This window comes from Papio anubis, chromosome 17, assembly GCF_008728515.1.
Source record: "Papio anubis isolate 15944 chromosome 17, Panubis1.0, whole genome shotgun sequence".
Classification (NCBI taxonomy): domain Eukaryota; kingdom Metazoa; phylum Chordata; class Mammalia; order Primates; family Cercopithecidae; genus Papio; species Papio anubis.
The window spans coordinates 74004729-74019463 of record NC_044992.1 but is presented as its reverse complement, the minus strand read 5'-3'; the positions used below and the strand labels follow the sequence as shown (position 1 = coordinate 74019463).

Below are 14735 nucleotides of genomic sequence, written 5' to 3'. Positions count from 1 at the left end.
TTTTTAGTAGAGATGGGGTTTTGCCGTGTTGGCCAGGCTGGTCTTGAACTCCTGACCTCAGGTGATCCACCTGCCTCCACCTCCCAAAGTGCTGTGATTACAGGCGTGAGCCACTGCGCCCGGCTTGGTGCCATTCTTACGGTGGTGAGTGAGTTCTCAGTCTCGAGAGCCTGGATTAGTTCTCCCAGGAGCGGCTCAGTTCCTGGGAAGATGGGTTGTTACAAGGATAGGATACCCCTGAGGTCCCTTCTCCTTCAGTGTGACCACTTCCGCTTCGACCACTCTTACCACGTTGCGATGCAGCATGAAAGCCTTCACCAGAGGCCGGGTGCGGCGGTTCACGCTGTGATCACAGCACTTTGGGAGGCTGAGGCGGGTGGATCACCTGAGGTCAGGAGTTTGAGACCAGCCTACCCAACATGGCAAAACCCCATCTCTACTAAAAATATAAAAATTAGCCAGGCATGGTGGCAGGCACCTGTAATCCCAGCTACCTGGGAGGCCGAGGCAGAAGAATCACTTGAACCCGGGAGGCAGAGGTTGCAGTGAGCCGAGACTGTGCCACTGCACTCCAGCCTGGGTGGTGACAGAGCAAGACTCCGTCTCAAAAAAAAAAGCCCTCACCAGAAACCATGACCATGCCCTTGAACTTCCCAGCCTGCAGAACCATGAGCTACATCAACCTATTTTCTTTATAAACTACCCAGTCTCTAGTATTGTTATAGCAACACAAAATGAACTAAGTCAGCCATCCATCTCAAAAAAAAAAAAAAATTAAAAAGTTAAAAATTGGTAAATGTTTTATTTTTATGTATTTATTTATTTATATGAGATGGAGCTTTGCTCTTCTCACCCTAGCTGGAGTGCAAGAACATGACCGTGGCTCACTGCAATCTCCGCCTCCTGGGATCGAGTGACTCTCCTGCCTCAGCCTCCAATTACAGGCGCTGCCACCACACCCAGTTAATTTCTTTTTTTGTATTTTTAGTAGAGATGGGGTTTTACCACATTGGCCGGGCTGCTGTCAAACTCCTGAGCTAAAGTGATCCTTCTGCCTTGGCCTCCCAAAGTGCTGGGATTATAGGCATGAACCACCGCAACTGGCCAGTGAAATCTTTTAAATCTCACCAGATTTCAGGAACAAGTGAGATTTATAGATTAACAGAGGAATAATACACACACACACACACACATATATATTTTTTTGAGACACAGTCTCGCTCTGTCGCCCAGGCTGGAGTGCAGTGGCGCAATCTTGGCTCACTGCAAGCTCTGCCTCCCAGGTTCACACCATTCTCCTGCCGCAGCCTCCTGAGTAGCTGGGACTACAGGCGCCCGCCACCACACCCGGCTAATTTTTTGTATTTTTAGTAGAGATGGGGTTTCACTGTGTTAGCCAGGATGGTATCCATCTCCTGACCTTGTGATCCGCCCGCCTCGGCCTCCCAAAGTGCTGGGATTACATGCGTGAGCCACTGTGCCCAGCCGAATAATACATATATTTCTAATAGAATTTCATTTTAAACAAATGAGAGCTTCAGCGATAACTCTTATACCTATTTTTAAAATAATATACTAAGACAATGTTGTTTATTTTTATTATTTGTAGAGATGGGTTCTCAGTGTGTTGCACAGGCTAGACTTGAACTCCTGGGCTCAAGTGATCTGCTTGCCTCAGCCTTCCAAAGTGCTGGGATTACAAGTGTTAGTCACCTTGCCTGGTCAATAAAATGTTTAAATTTACTGACATTATCTGGATCTGAAAGGAACTATGGTTCTGAGGCCCCCTGCACCTGAACTTCTCCGCAGACCTTCAGGAGCTCCTGGACCTAGAGTGCCTGTTCGTAACGTATGCCCTCCAGGTAACCAGAAGGAGGCTGACCCCAGTGTCCCAACTGTAGCTGTGTCCTGGGAGGCACCAGACGAACTCCAGTCATATTCAGGTTACACCGACTGACCTTCTAAGTGAATGCACCGTGTCTGAAGAGCCTCCTCGGGACGTGCCCTGGAGTGCAGGCAGCCCCAGCAGGAGCTCCGCTGCAACCTCTGTGTTCTGAGCCACGTGCATCTGAGTGTGAGAAGAGCCTCAGGGACAGCCTGGGAGGGGAACTGAAGCTTCAAGGGGGCACGAGGCTCGGGGCCTCCCTCACAGCGCCGGGCATCCCCTGGTGATCATGTACAGAGTTCTCTACCTGCTTCAGTCTGATGGTCCGGGCTGCCCTTCTGAATTTCTGTGCTGAAACTGGTGCTCCCCAAAGCTCACAGGGAAAAGCAGATCCACATGCAGCGCACGGACAGTCGGACAGACTCCAGCTTGACAGCAAAGGCTGTTTTTAAACGGAGCGGCCCGTGTCACCTCAGCTCGGGGCCTCTGCTCCCCAGAACCTGCACCCCCGGGTGCTCCCGCGGATGCTTCACGTTTGTGGTGGCGTCCCTGTTCCTCCCACCTCCTAGGCTCCAAAGCTCAGGGCTGCCGCATACTCATTTGCTCATCCAGGACACTTCCCTCCTCCATTCTCACACTGGACACTGGGCCGGATTCCAGGGCCCACTTGAGCAGAGGGGCATGGACCCCACCTTCATGAGGCCAGGATGGAAGCAGCTGTGACTTGGGTCATCATTATCGAGGACCTGCACCCAAATGCCTCACACCCTGCCAGCCCCATTCCTCAGGCCCTCTGCCCACCTGTGCGCCCCAGCTCATGGCCCTGCCCACCAGTGTGCGAGACCTGCTCCCACGGCCCCTCCGTCAGCCGCCCGACCACCTGCTACTGCACAGTGAGGGCTGCTGCTTCTCCTGAGTGGCTGCCATGCCTAGCATCACCTCTACAGCTCAGAGTCTGGGACAGCCATTCACTTACACACACCTTCTCCCCAACAGACTCTGAGCCCTGAAGGGGGCTTGGGATCCAGGTCAGCACTTGTCAGATGCAGAATCAGGCTGGAGAAATTTCACAAAAAAGTAATGTTCCAAGCACTTACTGACTCATGCAAAAACCTATTCCGAGACTCTGTGAAGCACAGAGAATCAAATGAAAATCCCTCTGCCGCGTGTGGTGGCTCACGCCTGTAATCCCAGCACTTTGAGAGGCCAAGGCAGAGGATCACTTCAGTCCAGGAGTTTGAGACCAGCCTGGCCGATAAAGCAAGACGCTGTCTTTTTTTTTTTTTTGAGACGGAGTCTCCCTCTGTTGCCCAGGCTGGAGTGCAGTGGCACGATCTCTGCTCACTGCAAGCTCCGCCTCTCGGGTTCACGCCAGTCTCCTGCCTCAGCCTCCCGAATGTAGCTGGGACTACAGGCGCCCGCCACTACGCCCAGCTAATTCTTTTTTTTTTTTTGTATTTTTAGTAGAGACGAGGATTCACCGTGTTGGCCAGCATGGTCTTGATCTCCTGACCTCGTGATCCACCCGCCTCAGCCTCCCAAAGTGCTGGGATTACAGGCATGAGCCATCACCCTGGCCAGACACTGTCTTTACTAAAAAAATTTGTTTTAAATTAGCCAAGCATGGTGGCATGTGCCTGTAGTCTCAGCTACCTGGGAGGCTGAGGGAGGAGCTTACTTGAGCCCAGGAGTTTGAGGCTGCAGTGAGCTGAGATCATACCACTGCAGCCTGGCCTGGGTGACAAAATGAGACCCTATCTCTAAAAAAAAAAGAAAAACAAAGAAACCAAACAGTTCCAGACATGCCTGCATACACGGGCCAAGTGCACACACGTTTCCCGGCTCAGTCCCCCGAGATGCTGACAAACAGTGACACTCCAGCAGCAATGTGCACACCTAGTGCCCAGATGTTGGTTCCTAACACCATTCTTCACCAGAATCGCCAGTGCTCCTTGGACAAATGTTAAAAAACTGCCAAACCTTTCCAAAGTGCCCCATTCTATACCCCGCCAGCCATGTAGCAGGGTCCCACTTGCTCTTCCCAACGCTTGGCATGACCACACTTTTTTTTTTTTTTGAGACAAAGTTTCGCTCTTGTTGCCCAGGCTGGAGGGCAGTGGTGCGATCTCGGCTCACTGCAACCTCTGCCTCCTGAGTTCAAGCAATTCTCCCACCTCAACCTCCCAAGTAGCTGGGATTACAGGCGCCCACCACCACGCCCAGCTAATTTTTGTATTTTATTGATTTATTTATTTTATTTGTATTTATTTATTTATTTTTGAGACGGAGTCTTGCTCTGTCGCCCAGGTGCAGTGGCGCCATCTCCGCTCACTGCAAGCTCCACCCCCAGGTTCATAGCATTCTCCTGCCTCAGTCTACCGAGTAGCTGGGATTACAAGCACCCACTACCACACCTGGCTAATTTTTGTATTTTTAGTAGAGGCGGGGTTTCACCATGTTGCCAGACTGGTCTCGATCTCCTGACCTCAGATGATCCGCCTGCCTTGGCCTCCCAAAGTGCTGGGATTACAGGGGTGAGCCACTGCGCCTGACAATTTTTGTATTTTTAGTAGAGACGAGGTTTCACCATGTTGTCCACGCACGTCTTGAACTCCTGACCTCAAGTGATCCACCTGCCTCGGCCTCCCAAAGTGCTGGGATTCCAGGGGTGAGCCGCCGCGCCTGACAATTTTTGTATTTTTGGTAGAGTCGAGGTTTCATGTTGTCCAGGCAGGTCTCGAACTCCTGACCTCAAGTGATGCACCCGCCTCAGCCTCCCAAAGTGCTGGGATTCCAAGGGTGAGCCACCGCGCCTGGCCATGACCACCCTTTTCTTTCATCACAGTCACTCCAGTGGGTACGTGGTAGCATTTCATTGTGATGTTAACTTGCATTTCCATAATGACTAATGATGCTGAGTATCTTTTTTTTTTTCTTTTTTGGGAACAGGGTCTACTCTGTCACCCAGGCTGGAGTGTACTAGTGGTACAATCTCAGCTTACTGCAGCCTCAACCTCCCAGGTTCAAGGAATCCTCCCACCTCAGCCTCCCAAGTAGCTGGGACTACAGCTGTGCACCATCACACTCGGCTAATCTTTGTATTTTTTGTACAGATGCAGTTTTGCCATGCTGCCCAGTCTGGTCTCAAACTCCTGACCTGAAGTGATCCGCCAGCCTTGGCCTCCCAAAGTCCTGGGGTTGCAGGCGAGAGCTGCGGCGTCCGGCCTGTGCATCTTTTCATGCGTTGACTAGCCACGATCACGGCAAAGGTTTTTTAGTCGCTGCTATCTACACAATCAGAGAATGTGAGTGTCCAGGCTAGGGGGACCTGGTAGAGGGAAGAAAGCTGGAGACTGAGAGTCAAGGTCTTTGCCTCCACTGGGGGTGGAGGTGGAGGGTGGGGAGGCAGGACCTGGGGCCCAGGTCTCCAGTGGCTGTTGCTGACACTGTGCAATCAAGTCTACACCTCTTGCTCCTGCGACAAGTGACTCCACACCTCCACAACCATAATTTTAGAAACATTTTTTGGCCAGGTGCAGTGGCTCATGCCTGTGATCCTAGCACTTTGGGAGGCCGAGGGTGGATCACTTGAGGTCAGGAGTTCAAGACCAGCCTGGCCAACACGGTGAAACCTTGTCTCTGTTAAAAATACAAAAAATTAGCCAGGGGTGGTGGTGGGCACCTGTAATCCCAGCTACTCGGGAGACTGAGGCAGGAGAATTGCTTGAACCTGGGAGGTGGAAGTTGCAGTGAGCCGAGATCACACCACTGCACTCCAGCTTGGGTGACAGAGTAAGACGCCCTCTCAAAACAAAAAAAAAGAAAAAAAAATTTTTTTTTTTTTTTTTGGCTAGGCATGGTGGCTCATGCCTGTAGTCCCAGCTACTCACCAGGCTGAGGTGGGAGGATCCCTGGAGTCCAGGGGTTTGAGTTCACCTGGTCAAAGAGGCTGGGAAGATCTGAGGCCCAGCCGTAGGGCCCCAGGTAGGGCAGTGTCCACTCTGCCTCCTGGGGAAGCACTGGAGGAGGCATGGGGGGTGTGCTGGGCTCTGCAGTCCCTTCGACCCAGCTATGCTATGGCCAGCTGCCAGGTGCTCACCTGGCCAGAAGTTGACCCATGGGGCTCCTGACCCCTAGCCCCAGGCAAGAAGAGCGCACAATGCTCGGGGAGATCAAGCTTTGAAATACTTCCCAGCACCCAGTCTGGAACATTCTCCAAACATCAGACCCCCACAGTGTGTGCAGAGAACCTGCCCTTGAATGCTGGTCAGGAAGGGAAATCCCTCCTGGAGGGCAGATCCTATGGAGCCGGCCCCCGCCCCGCAGTTGACATTTCGCTACACTGAGCCATTTCTTGGAATGCCCGTGCTTGCAGGGCACACGCCTGTGGCAGCACCAACCGTGAGCCCTGGAGTGTGAAGTCACATCAAGGCTTTGCACATCTGAAACATATGCAATTGTCCTGACAAATTCTGGAAGTTCAGAAGAAGTAACACTCAAATTGCTAATAACACAGCAAAAGTAGCTGAAGAGATGTGTGTTCTCGGGACAGAACCCTTCACACACTTGCTAGTCAGTACGTGTGGTGTATTGTTACTTTGTTTATTTACTGACTGAGTCTCTGTCTGTCGCCCAGGCTGGAGTGCAGGGACATGACCTCTGCTCACTGCAACCTCCGCTCCCTGGGTTCAAGTGATTCTCCTGCCTCAGCCTTTGGAGCAGCTGGGACTACAGGCGCTTGCCACCACGGCTGGCTAATTTTTTGCATTTTTAGTAGAGATGGGATTTCACCGTGTTAGCCAGGATGGTCTCGATCTCGTGACCTCATGATCTGCCCACCTCAGCCTCCCAAAGTGCTGGGATTACAGGTGTGAGCCACTGCGTCCAGCCAGTGTATTGTTATCTTATCACACAATTGTGGAGCTCAAGACAAAGTATTGTATCACAACAGAAATTAAAAACACTAATGGTCAAAACCATGAAGGAAAAGAATCGTCGTAACTAAAAAAATATGGAGAATGAAAATGACAATGCAGACATTATGAGAGGACACACCAAACAGAAAGCAAAGATGCAGAAGGAAGCTGAAGGTCACAGACAGGAAAACCACAGATGGTCCAGTCAGCAGGACACACACTGGGCTGGCCACAGACACACCCACGAATTTGTTGATTTCAGTACCAGCCTGTCTCATTCCACCTGTTAGGATGAGCAGTAATTCCACCCAACACTTTTTAGTGAAAGATATATTGTTCAAGATTCCAATCCCCTAACTTCTTTTTTTTTTTTTTTTTTTCCAGACGGAGTCTCGCTCTGTCGCCCAGGCTGGAGTGCAGTGGCGCGATCTCAGCTCACTGCAAGCTCTGATTCCCGGGTTTACACCATTCTCTTGCCTCAGACTCCCGAGTAGCTGGGACTACAGGCGCCCACCACCTCGCCCGGCTAGTTTTTTTGTATTTTTTAGTAGAGACGGGTTTTCACCATGTTAGCCAGGATGGTCTCGATCTCCTGACCTTGTGATCCACCCGTCTCGGCCTCCCCAAGTGCTGGGATTACAGGCTTGAGCCACTGCTCTGGCCCGCAACTTCTTAACTAAAACACATCAGACAAAACAGATGCTTCTCGAAACGTTTTGAAACAATTTTTTTTTTTTTTTTTTTGAGACAGTCTCGCTCTGTTGCCCAGGCCGGAGTGCAATGGCACCATCTTGGCTCACTGAAGCCTCTGCCTCCCAGGTTCAAGCGATTATCCTGTCTCAGCCTCCCGAGTAGCTGGGATTGCTGGAGTGCCACCACCGCGCCCGGCGCTAATTTTTTGTATTTTTAGTAAGAGATGGGGTTTCACCATGTTGTCCAGGCTGGTCTTGAACTCCTGAGCTCAGACAATCCGTCGGCACAGGCCTCCCAAAGTGCTAGGATTACAGGCAGGAGCCACCACTCCCGGCCAAAATAAGTTTTGTTTTTTTTTTTTTTGAGGCAGTCTTGGTCTGTCGCCCAGGCGCTGGAGTGCAGTGGCGGATCTCCAGCTCACTGCAAGCTCTGCCTCCCGGGTTCCCGCCATTCTCCTGCCTCAGCCTCCCGAGTAGCTGGGACTACAGGCGCCCGCCACCTCGCCCGGCTAGTTTTTTGTGTTTTTTAGTAGAGACGGGGTTTCACCGTGTTAGCCAGGATGGTCTCGATCTCCTGACCTCGTGATCCGCCCGTCTCGGCCTCCCAAAGTGCTGGGATTACAGGCTTGAGCCACCGCGCCCGGCCGGTTGTATAGGTTTTTAAATCAGACCGACATTACCCACATCAGGTAGTCTTTCACATCAATGAATTTTTTTTTTTTTTTTGAGACATTCCCACTGTCACTCAGGTTGGAGTGCAGTGGCATGATCTTGGCTCACTGTAACCTCCGCCTCCTAGGTTGAAATGGTTCTCCTGCCCCAGCCTCCCCATAGCTGGGATTACAGGAGCACACCACCAAGCCCGGCTAATTTTTGTATTTTTAGTAGAGACACGGTTTCACCATGTTGGCCAGGATAGTCTCGATCTCTTGACCTTGTGATCCACCCACCTGGGCCTCCCAAAGTGCTGGGATTACAGGCGTGGGCCACCGCGCCCGGCCCTATCGGTGAGTATCTTGAGAAGCCCAGAAAATCACAAAGGCTCCGCAGAGCACACGAAGCATTTGTTGACTTGGGTCACACAGAAATCACATAAAAACAGGCCGGGCGCGGTGGCTCAAGCCTGTAATCCCAGCACTTTGGGAGGCCGAGACAGGCGGATCACGAAGTCAGGAGATCGAGACCATCCTGGATAACACGGTGAAACCCCGTCTCTACTAAAAAATACAAAAAAACCCTAGCCGGGCGAGGTGGCGGGCGCCTGTAGTCCCAGCTACTCGGGAGGCTGAGGCCGGAGAATGGCGTGAACCCGGGAGGCGGAGCTTGCAGTGAGCTGAGATCCGGCCACTGCACTCCAGCCCGGGCGGCAGAGCCACACTCCGTCTCAAAAAAAAAAAAAAAAAAAAAGAAATCACATAAAAACACACGAGACCTCTTCTTGACGGACAGGCAAAAGGAACAGAACGTACGTGGTGTCATTAGCGGAGAAGAGTGAATGGTCAACATGGAAGTCGGCCTGCGTGTCTCCTGCAATCACAACGATGGAAAGCGGGTGTTAAGCCGCTCTGGGCCGGGCGGGGTGACTCACACCCGCACTCCCAGCGCGCAGGAGGCCGAGGCGGGAGGATCCACCGAGCTCAGGAGTTCGAGACCAGCGTGCGCAAGTGTGACACCCCCCCCCCAATCCTGTACCAAAAACAAACGAAACACGCCACGGGGAAGACGCGCGGAACTCCGGGCCAGTCCCTGCGCGGGGCCCTCGAAAGGCCTGAAATCCTTCCCCGCACCCAGGAGAGGCTCGGCCCGCAACCCTCGCAGTGTCCGGAGCGCCACGCGCAGAATCCACAGTGAACAGAAGCTTTTCTAAACGCCTCGCGGTAACAAGCACGTTTTCATCCACCGGGGAACGGAGACAAGGTCCTTTCTAGCCTCTCCTCAGAGCGGCGCCTCCAACCATCGCCGCCACAAGCGGCAGGGCCTGCAGCCCGCACTGTCGGGCGGGACTGGGGAGTTCTCCGAGCGCGGGGGTGTGGGCGCCTCCCGTTCCCCGCCGACCGCATTCGGATACCCCGCGTCTCCCTGGGTCTCCTAAGGACAGGCGCGGGCTGCTCGGTGCTCGGACCCGGCCCCAGCGTCCCGAGCCTGTCCCGAGCGCCGAGGGAGGGTGGCGGGGGCCGGGGGTGAGAGACCCGCGGGCTCGGGGTGACAGGGAGGCCTCCCGCCCCGCCGCGCTGTGGACACCCGCGCCTCCTGCTGCGCATGCTCGGACCGGACGCCCCCGTGAGGGCCCGGGCTGCGCGCCAAGGTGTCGCCGAGCACCTGACAGGCCACCCACGTGACCCCCGCGTGACCCCCGCGTGACCTCCCACGTGACCCCCGCGTGACCGCCGGCGGCTCCCGCTGAGGGACAAGAGCCGTCCAGGAGCGGGACCCTCGCCTCCGCCTTCAGAGGCGCCAGCTCTGTCCGCAAACCCGGGGGCAGTCGGGTGGGGGCCTGAGGCGGCGCCTGCGATGCCGCAGCTTTGTAGTCGGGCTTCCGCGCCCGGGATCGGGACGAGTAAACGCTTCCGGCGCGCGCGGCTGACGCTGACCTGACGCTCGGGCATCCGGGGTAGAAGCCGCGGGTGCATCTGCCAGGGGCGTGGGCAGACGCTGGTGCCGACCTCCCCTGTAAGGCTGTGTGAGGAGGACGCCCGACGCCCCTCTTTGGGGCCAGCTGCCTGCGGAGGGCGAGCAGCTGAGAGGAAAATCGGTTTCCCACCTGCACGGGCCCATCGCCTGTTGCTGCCACCGTGGGCGGGCGGGCGGGCATCGTGCAGGGGCAGCGACAGTGGGTTCCTGCGGGGACGCAGATCCGACCAGGTCCAGCCTCCGGGTCTGTTCCAGCCTGGCTCCTGCGCCTTCCACAGGAGGAGGATGAGAGACGCCACCTGTCACCAGGGGCGGGCTGCCCCACCCCACTGGTATTGCGAGGTGTGCTTGGTCGCCAAAACATTTTAGCAGGAGCCCTTGCCCGGGCAGGCTTGAACGAAGAAAGAAGCCTGGGCGTGCCCTCCTTCCGTGTCCTCATGACCATTTTGGTCCGATGCCGTAAAACAAGCATCACTCAGGGGGCTGGAGAGAGTCTGGCCCGCATCTTTAGATTGCCTGGTACACCCAGAAGAGTGGGGACCATCTCTTCTCAAATTCTGGGCCTGTTTCGAGAGGTCCATCCTACACACCTCATCAGCAAGCTTTTGACACCAACCCTCCAATCTGGTTTTGAGCCTAGCAGCTTGGCCCAGCCCGGGACAGTCCTGAACTTCCCTGTCTTCTCCCAGTCGACACCTTTTCACCTCTGTTCCTGTATCCGTGTGCTTGGGTTTGTAAGACTCACACAACACCCATTAGACTGCGGAGGTGAAGGTTTGCAGTACAGCCCTGTGGGTGCAGCACAGGGAGCCTCACCCCATCGGCAGCCCCCAGTCTGGAGGTTCTGAGCCCAGGGCTGCACCCTGTGCCCTGCCGGGTGCCAGCAGCATCACAGAGTTCCCTGGCTGCAGCCTCCCCTCCCTCCAGTGCTCTTGGCAACGTGGCCATACACGTAGGGCCACAGCTGCTTCCTGTAGTGCTTTGGGATGTGTGCTCTAGGCCCACCTCCACCTTTCTTACCCGAGGCCGTCTGGAAGGCAGCGGGCAAGACAGCTACGGGCTGCAGCCAATGGGAGGCACTGGCAAGGAGACTGGAGGGTGGAGCGGAGGCTTGGGTATTCCTCAGCTGTTTCTCTGCCTGGCCGAGGGTCGATGGCTCCTCTCAGGAGAGCCATGCCTCCTGTTTGCTGGCCCATCCCATTAGCTCCAGCTCTCACAGGGTCCAGGCTGCTGGGTTCAGGCCCCCGTGCTGACCGTGGCTTGTGTCAAGATGCTCCTCACAGACAGTTCATGGGACTAGCTGCACCTGTCTCCTTTCAGTGTCCCGGCTCATACTTTCAGTTGGATCCCAGGAGTTTCAGGTTTTTGTTTTGTTTTGTTTTGTTTTGTTTTGTTTGAGACTGGGGTCTGGCTGTGTCACCCAGGCTGGAGCGCAGTGGCACGATCTCTGCTCTCTGCTTCCTGGGCTCAAGCGATCCTCCCACCTCAGCCTCCTCAGTAGCTGGGACTACAGGCGCTCGCTGCCAACCCCTGGCCATGTTTTCTTTTTGTATTTTTTGTAGAGGCCGGGGTCTCCCTGTGTTGCCCAGGCTGGTCTCAAACTCCTGAGCTCAAGTGATCCTCCTGCCTCAGCCTCCCAGAGTGCTGGGATTACAGCGTGAGCCACTGTGCCCGGCCAACAGTTTTTAATTTAATTTTATTTTATTTTCTTATTTTTTGAGACAGAGTTTCACTCTTGTCGCCCAGGCTGGAGTGCAATGGCGCGATCTCGGCTCACCACAACCTCCACTTCCTGGGTTCAAGCAATTCTGCCTCAGCCTCCCGAGTAGCTGGGATTACAGGTGAGCGCCACCACACCCAGCTAATTTTGTATTTTTAGTAGAGATGGGGTTTCTCCATGTTGGTCAGGCTGGTCTCAAACTCCCGACCTCAGGTGATCTGCCTACCTTGGCCTCCTGAAGTGCTGGGATTACAGGTGTGAGCCCCCAAGCCCGGCCTCCAGCCAATGTTTTAACAGCAGAAAAGGACATGAATTCAGAGAGTTTTATCTATAAGAAGTTGAGAGAAGAGGAGTAGGCTGAGCATGTGCCTTGCCCAGTCAGTCCTCGGTTGGCCCATTGGCCAGTAGAGGTCGCCGCGTGCAGGGAGATGACTCGTGTGGTCATGATCTGACTCACGCTCCCCCCTCACAGACAGCAGAGTGGCGCAGCGGAAGCGTGCTGGGCCCATAACCCAGAGGTCGATGGATCGAAACCATCCTCTGCTATGGACTTGTTTTCCTTCCTGACTGGGCAGCCTGTGGGCCCCTTTCTAATTCCTCCCCAGGCCCCAGTAAACATCCCTGGTCGTGTCAAGGCGCGGAGGATGGGCAGCGGCAGCAATCTGAGTTCAAATCTCGATGTGAACCCACCTTGCCTCACAGCCTAGTCCCGGGAAGGATGGCAGTAGTGGGCTTATTGCCCTCTGCACTCCCTGGCTTGGGCAAGAACTCTCCCTGAGAGCAGGGGAGGGGTTTTGTACTCCTCAGTCCTCTTCTCTGTGTGTCCACCTGGCCCGGGACCCCCCCATCAGTACCTGCTCGTGGCTTAGAGAACAGGGTCTGGGCACGTACATGCATCCTTTGTCTGCAGCGTTTCTGAGGCTTTGAAACCTCCCTGGCCACACTTAGATCTGCTCCTCCACGTGGCCAAAGGTGCCTGCAGAGGCTGGCACCCTTCTCCCTGTCCGGCTGCCAGGGAGCCTCCTGCCATCAACCGACTCACCAGGGACCCCTCCTGAACCCAGCAAGTGTTCTCCTGCCAAAAGGGTCTGGCTGAATCCCCATTCTCTCTTCCCTTCCTTTCCTGAGGGTATGGGCTTAGGGGTTCCTGCCTTTTCTTTCCCTTTTAACGTTCTTTCTTTCTGTCTTTCTCTCTCTCTAGTTTTGGCTAGAAGATCAAGGCCAGGTGCAGTGGCTCACACCTGTAACCACAGCACTTTGGGAGGCTGAGGCAGGCGGATCGCTTGAGGTCAGGAGTTGGAGACCAGCCTGGGCAACATGGTGAAACCCTGTCTCCACAAAAAATACAAAAATTAGCCGGGCATGGTGGTATGCGCCTGTGGTCCCAGCTACCTGGGAGGTGGGAGGGTCTCTTGAGCCTGGTAGGTCGAAGCTGCAGTGAGCTGAGATTGTACCACCGCACTCCAGCCTGGGTGACAGAATGAGACCCTGTCTCAGAAAAAAAAAAAAAAAAAAAAAAAAGCAGGGCGCGGGCTGGGGCTGGGATGTTACGGCCCTCTGGGTTGGCATTCCCACTCCACTGACATCAGAAGCTGGAGGTGAGAACCTCCCTCCAACAGGAGAGAAATGCAGCCGCAGTACTCCCCATACATCCCACCACCAGGCCCCGGCATCCCACGTGGACACAGTACCCATGAGGATGGCACTGACATCCCAAAGTGCCCGTGCTGCTGCCTGGCTGTCTGTGTCCAGACTGGCTCAGGGACAGACTCCTCAGGTACCAGAGCCCAGGACAGTTGCAAACACTGTGCTCTGGGCCTGGAGTGGGGAAGGACTGCCGGCTGCTACATGGTCTTTCCATGACAGGGCAAAAAGGAGGGGGGAAATTGCAGGACAGACACCCTGATGGTGGCTAAAGCCGAAGACAGAGGAACAGGAGGATTCTGCCAAGATCGATGTGAGAGGAAGGCTTAGGGGCATCAGAGAGGAGGCGAAGTGTTGGCAGTGGTTGGCAGCCACTGCTCCCGCTCCAGTCCCTCCTCCCAATTCCACTGCCACTCGTCCACACTCACCATGCAGATGCCGTGTCTGTCACTCTGCCTTGCCAGGTTTTCCTTCTTATTCTAATCAAATTTCAAACCAGGCTGGTGCGGTGGCTCACGCCTGTAATCCCAGTACTTTTGGGAGGCTGAAGGGAGAAGATCACTTGAATCCAGGAGTTCCAGACCAACCTGGGCAACATGGCAAAACCCTGTCTCCAGAGAAAGTACAAAAAATTAGCTGGGAGTAGCGGCGCATGCCTGCAGTCCCAACTACTCAGGAGGCTGAAGTGGGAGGACTGATTGAGTCTGAGAGGTTGAGTCTGCAGTGAGCCATGATGGTGCCACTGTACTCCAACCTGGGTGACGGGGCCAGACCCTGTCTCGAAGAAAAAAAAAAAAAGTCCATGTCAGGACATAAACATCCATTTTGTACTTTAACCACTCCTAGAACCCCAGCTTTGGATGTCCTGACACTTGCCCTGGTGGGCTTTTAGTTCGCTGTTGCAGCTTGTTTACAGCAAATGCAGACGTAGAACAGACATCCTCCAGGTCCTGCGCACTGGGCACCTGTGAGGTGGACTGCTCCAGGGACAGTTCCTAACAGCTAAGCTATACGACCTTTTTTTTTTTTTTTTTTGAGACGGAGTCTCACTCTGTTGCCCAGGCTGGAGTGCAGTGGCCGGATCTCAGCTCACTGCAAGCTCCGCCTCCCGGGTTCACGCCATTCTCCTGCCTCAGCCTCCCGAGTAGCTGGGACTACAGGCGCCCGCCACTACACCCAGCTAATGTTTCATGTTTTCAGTAGAGACGGGGTTTCACCATGTTAGCCAGGATGGTCTCGATCTCCTG

The 14735-nt window shown here is 54.6% G+C and overlaps 1 non-coding gene across 1 annotated transcript; it reads left to right on the top strand.

Moving 5' to 3' along the window:
* The first annotated feature begins 12318 nt into the window (after window positions 1-12318).
* On the top strand, window positions 12319-12390 carry TRNAM-CAU. The gene has a single exon. It is a non-coding gene; the product is annotated as a tRNA-Met (tRNA).
* Window positions 12391-14735: the final 2345 nt, after the last annotated feature.